A 6,360-nucleotide genomic window follows, 5' to 3' on the forward strand; every position below is an offset into this window, starting at 1 on the left:
GAAATATTTCATTTTTCTATGAAGAGCGGTTTTATGTGTTGAGTGAACTGTTAGACTGTAGATCTTAAATTGGTTTGGAAACAATGTAGCCATGTAGAGTAGCAAAGTAGTATGTGAAAGTTATCTCAACTGTAAATAGTAAACCTGATTAAATAAATCTCTGTATATCCTCCCTACAAATATGTCTTGTTTTCTGTTTAAGATTCCAGTGTATTTGTTCAAATGGAGTCCTGGTGTGCTAGAAGCATGAGCTTTAGTATGAAAGCACCAGTTTTAAGTGGCTTCACTTAAATAGATCTGTATTTAAGGTTTAGTAGAAGCTTGATTGTATCGTATTTGTTCTCTTTATTTGAAAATACTAGAGAAACACAACTTGGTTGAACTTGGTGGAAAGTTAACATTGTGTGAATACAATTAAAGAAGAATCTGTCACCTCCCAACAGTGGGGGTGAATAGCTGTACTATAACTGCTGTATGTTAATTATGCTTTAATGTCTGTGTTATTCAGATGCTTAGTCACTGCTCTGCTTTCCAGGGCTTCAGTTGCCTCGTTCTTTGCAGAAGCTGTGAATGTTCAGAATTTCTACCAGTTGCTTATGTGCTTTATCAAAGTAGACGTGCTCAGCCAAACTGACATCAACATAATATTCTCAAATACCCAAAGAAACATCAATCAGGAAAAGATAATTCAAATTTGTGTAGTCTGTTGTTAACGCTAGTATATCTTGGGGGAGATTTAAGTTCCTCAGAGTTGTTACACTGCTGTAAAAGTATACTGTTGGAATTCTATATTAATTTCTAAAGGTGGGTTTCAGATTATGTGCCTTTAGGCACATTTTCATTTTTAGTATGGTATGTGGCTTAATAACCTGAAAGGCCTCCTGGGACTTTGGTGTCAAATTTCCTGGACGTGGTAGCAAACCTGTTAACAGAATCTACTATCAGAAGCGTTGATAAACTTAAGGATTATCTGCATCATGTTGTGTTGCATATTTTAGATATGCTTGGTGAGATTCTAGACTAGTAAGATTGAGATGGCCCTGGCTTGTAAGAATCGGACACGGGGAGGTTTTAAAGCAGACTTCTGTATTGCACAAAACAAAGCTAAGGATGCTTCAAAAAGTAGTCAGCTTTTACTAGGTACAAGGCAGAAAGAAGCTCCACAGTCAAGAGCCTGAATATATTTCTTTGAAGTGAGGGTGGTTATGGAGAGATTACAGTGTATGTACTTGTTGGAAGACATGGGTTTGTGGTAGAGATGACTTGATGGTATAGCATCAAGTACTTGCATGTAGATCAGGAAAGTCTCTGCTTGCTTTAGAAAATGCAGAGAATTCATGCTGGAATGTGGAAACTTTTCCTGAATCTACTCGATAAATATTTTACAGCTTTTTTGTTATAAAAGACAATCTAAACAAAGCCAAATTGAAATTTTAACTGTTATGAATTAGTTGTTCCTAGGAACCAGTAGCCTTCTTGCATTGCATGATTTATCAGTAGGTCTTCGATGTGCGGGTAGAGTTAAAGGGGGGGGGGGGGGGAACAAGAACAAAACACCAAACACCACAAACTTGCAAGGCTGTAACACATTGCATTTTGTGTGACTCAGTGAAGCTGGGAACAAGTGGTATCTCCTTAGTCGGGCGTGAATACAGCTGTAATATGAGCTGACTGGTCTGACTTCTTACAGTCTTTGAATGATCCTGTATTGTGGATATGCTTGAGTTGCTCTGTGCTAATTAGTACAAACAGTGGGATTCACACTCGAATAAGAAGGCATACGCACAAGTTCTCATGTTGGGATTTAGATAATGCTCACTTCTGCCACCATCCCTTGTGTCATCACTTCCAGTTATGTAGACTTCCTCAACTCTGAAGGTGATTAGAAGTCAGACAGCTTAAACACTTGTTACTGGTTCGGTATAGTTTAGCTTGGTTAATGTTGAATGTTACCATAGTACTAAAAGCCTTGGACTGGCTATAAAACTGTTCTGCTTAGAATTCCAGAATGGCAAACGATTGGCAGGCATCTCAAATCCAGTTTTCAGTCCCAGTATAACTTTGGAGAAGAATTTCTTAATCTTGAGTCTTGTAGAAAATGAGACAGTTTGATATTAAAGGCAGATGACAAATGTGAGGTTTATCTAGCTCTAGTTCATATACGTGTCCTGTTAAAAGCTTTAAACAATGAAAACAAAGGAGATTATTCTGCTTATCAAGGGAATGCTGTTACTGTATGTTATAGATTATACAAATGCAGGTGTAGTTTGTTGTACCCCTATGGCTTATTTAACACTTAACTTTGCTTGTAGTAGAAAAGCACTATATTTGGGTGAATATACAGAGTGCTCTTACTCCATTGTAAATATATTAAAACAGTAGTATTAAAATGTGTCTTGATATGCTGAGCTTCTTCCTGTCCACACGAGGAATATTTCTTGCTTTTACCCGAAGACCCTTGATTTCTCCTAGAACTAAAGTTTATGCGTTTCCAAAACCCTGTTTTGTGCCTGAGAAGAGCTTCTACTCGTCTTCTGGCTGAATTCCTACATATGCTGGATCCAGGCTGCCTGCTACTGTTAATAAAACTCTGCTTTTAACAGATTATCCATGTGCTAAGAAAAATGACAGTGGAAGACCAGATTTCTGTCCTGTGGGTGAAAGTGTGTGCTATTACAAATGGTTTCTCTTTTAGCAAGCTGGTGAATCCGTATGCCTTTCTGCTTCATTCATTGCTGAACAGTCTAAGCAAGGTTTGCATACTAGCTTTTTCTTCACCTGAGTCAGGTTTGCAATGCAATGAGATTGTTTTTTAAGTTGAGTGTTTTTGCTGTTGAACAAGGAACCATGATAGTATTAAAGAACAATGGAAAAGTCTGAACAGCATGGGCCTGTCTATCAAGTAGTATTCTGATAAACAGGTTTTCTGCTTTTAAGTCACTATATTGGGATTTCTTTCTCTTAAGTTATACCATAATGAAACTTGGGCTCCTGTAAACATTCAAAGCAATATTTTGCAGTGTGGACTTCTTTGTCATAATGAACAACACAAAAAATAAAACAAGAAAAACTAAAAACTTAGGTGTGAGCAAGGTGGAAGAGTTTTTCTTTCCTGTAATACACTTTCAGTTGCTAGTTGTTTTTCTAGCTGTTACTGTTGAACTCCATTTAGCATAGGACTTTAATCTGCACTGTAGTATCAATTTACCACCAGTAGCTAGTTTGAGATAAGCTCAAGTATCGAAGGCAATTGAGCCATGGCAGCATGCAGTTTATTAGGGGCTGCTTAAGATCAGTGAGAAAAATACCATAAATCGGCCTGTGCTTAATTAGTGCTATGAGTACCATAGGTCTGTTGCTTCCAGTACTAACTAGTTTGGTTTGCTCAATAGTGTAATGTAGTAAATAGTGCTCAAAAGTGTAGTTTGCAGGGTAGACTGTATCCAAGACGTGTGAATGACTTGCTCAGTATCTCTAGTCTGCACTATTGTCCTTCATCATTCTCACTGCCCCTTTTCCTGTGTTCCCTAGCTAGTTTACACTTTTGAAGCTTAAGTTTGAACACCATTCTCATTAATACTTCAAATATGAATTCTTAATTTCTCCTTCAACTTCAGCATCACTGATTAAGTCTCTTTTTTGTTTCTTCAGGCACATAATCCACATGTATTAACAATTTTTAAGGTCAGCATTCTAGCAAAGGGAATATTAGGTTTCTTCCTTTCCTGGGGAATTTTTTCATGTATTTGTGGAATTTATTTTCTGTGACTACTGAAAGGAAAAAATCACGGGCTTAAATTGCAGCAAGTGAAGTCAGATTGATACATCAGGAAGTACTTTTTTTTTAACTGAAAGAATGCATAAGCTTTGGATTGCACTAGACAGGAATGTTGGTGTTACTGTAATTTGGCATTTCTAATATGCTTGTGTCTGCCAGTGCTTTTTAGGGGACAGGGGATGACCTAGTTTCATTCCAGCTCTTTTTCCTTGGCTTCTGTGTCTGCAACTTTCAGTTCCTGTTTGGATTTCCTCTTCACTATCTTGTAGCTGGGTATAAGGCAGTCCTGCTACTTGCTTTGCAAGCAGTGTTGCATTTCCTAGTTTTCACGTGTAGCTGAATGCTCCTGAGAGGTTTCCTCTGTGTATTCTATACAATATGTAGGATGCTCCTATCTCCCTATCTACTAATCTGAGGTGACTTGTCTACTGTAGTGTAGTCTACCAAAATTCCGCTCTGTTACAGTAAGATCTTACAGCATAGGAAATACAGAACAAATAAATAATCTTTGGTACCCTGTTGATAGGCTTGATGGGAGCTCTGTAGAACTGATTATGCTGTAGTACATTGATTACATTTTCGTCTTTCACTATGCTGTCAAATACTGATAATGCTAGCTATGAAGTCTAGCCACTTCTTTTCAGCAGTTACTACTTTACTTTGGCCAGTAAAGCTGTTAATACTAGCAACGCTAGGTGAATTGGGGAGAAAGGTTTGTGTTTCTATTTAAGGGGGTGGCTGGATCTCATCTGTGTGTTGCTTGACAGAACTTGATTTCCAGCTTCAATCAGCTAGCAGTATGTTTACTTCACCCTAGCTGCACAGCTGAAGTGGCTGCTCATCCACACCACCCGGGTCTGGTGCCTTCTGCTGAAGAGGCGATGAGGTCTCAGTACAGACTGCACAGGAAATTATTCAAAGGATGATTGAACATGTGTATGCTACACAGAGCACACAAGCATGTAGGTTGCCTGCAGCAGTGAGCCTGACCTGATCCAGAGCTTTTTTAATACATGGGATTAGAATTGCCTTAAGGGTGTTTTTATTTGAGCTTTGTTTCTTCTTGCTGCTATTCAGATGACTTTTAAGTACACTGCAGTGCAAGTCCCCAGCTTTACTGCCTTTCAGCAACCTAATATGAGTCTCCTGAGAATTCAAGAATCTCATTCAGACTATAGTTTGGTAAGGCATGATCAGGTGTGTGTTTGTCTTATTAAACAGGGAAAAAGTGGTCTAACAAGCTCAATTTAATGAAGTTAGTAAAAAAAAAAAAAAAAAAAAAACACACCTGTTTTGATAGCAGGAAGAAGACAGCTTATGGGATTTTTTTTTTTTTTTTTTTTTTAGTACTTGAGGTTTCAGTTGAGACTCGAGATAAGTACTTGTGATACTAGTGGTAGTGATAGCCTCCACAATACTGTTAGATCTTGTAACTGACTTAATCTTAGGCCTGAGATGAATCACACTGAAATACAATAGAAATCTCTAAGTGCAGTTGCTCTTGGGTTTTCCTGTGTGCTGTATCCTGTAGCATAAGCACACACTTTGAATGTAGTGCTTCAGACTGCCACCTGAGCCTCCAAATTTCTCAATTTTTGCTCTTCGGTGCCACTGTCACTGATTGGAGCTGCTGCCCTTTCTACATATAATAAGCCTACTTCCACATCCTCATTCAAAACTCATCTTGCTAATCTTTTCCTTGCTGATCTCTGCACCTTCTCATAGCTGATTTGTTTCCTCTGGAGCTGTATTGAGTAGATGGGAAGGTCTTTTGGGGGCAGCATGTTTTAAAACATGATGTATGCTTGGGATGTTGCTGAAAGGCAAGAAAGCAAACTGACATCTATTCTACATCTAAACTGGTGCTAGGACAAAGCTTCCCCTCTCTGCCAAGCTACCAAATGATGCAGTGACCTATAAAGCAGCAACAGTATTTGTTGGTTGCTGTAGGCTGTGCATGGCTGTTGGGTGATAAGATGCTGGCACTCTTATCCTGTTTCCCACTGTCTTGCATATCATTCTCATATTTCTAGACTGCTTCAGCACTGATATTTCACTTCCATTGTAGGGCTGTATTTTTTGGAGTTGCTGTTTGTTCATCTCTTTTGCTGATACTGTTCGGTACTGGGACTCATTAGGAGAGAGCAAACTCAGAATTATGTTACTGCTGCTTTTTGAAAGTCGAGTTTAATCTGATTTTGATGGGGCGGTGTCATAGTTTGCCTGTGCCCTACATAGCAGTAGGTGTAAACTTTGCCCTTCTCTCCCACTTCCAGGTGAAAGGAATATCTGAAAAAAAAAAAATACCAAGGTAGTCTCTAGGCAATCCTGCTTTAGCAGGGGAGTTGGACTAGATGATCTCTAGAGGTCCCTTCCAACTCTGAAAATTCCATGATTCCATGAGTCCTATGTGTAGTCATGTTTCCTTCTGTATAGCATATTTCAAGGATTAAACTAAGGCTACATTGCCAGGCTATGTTCACTGGATGGAGGAGAAGGAAGTGCTGGGGAAGTACAGCTGCTCCTTGGCCATGTGTTACACCCCAGGCAGGTTTAATGGCCTGACGGCTGGTTGGGGTAGC

Source organism: Vanellus vanellus (genome assembly GCF_965231255.1).
Source record: "Vanellus vanellus genome assembly, chromosome: 11".
Taxonomy (NCBI): Eukaryota; Metazoa; Chordata; class Aves; order Charadriiformes; family Charadriidae; genus Vanellus; species Vanellus vanellus.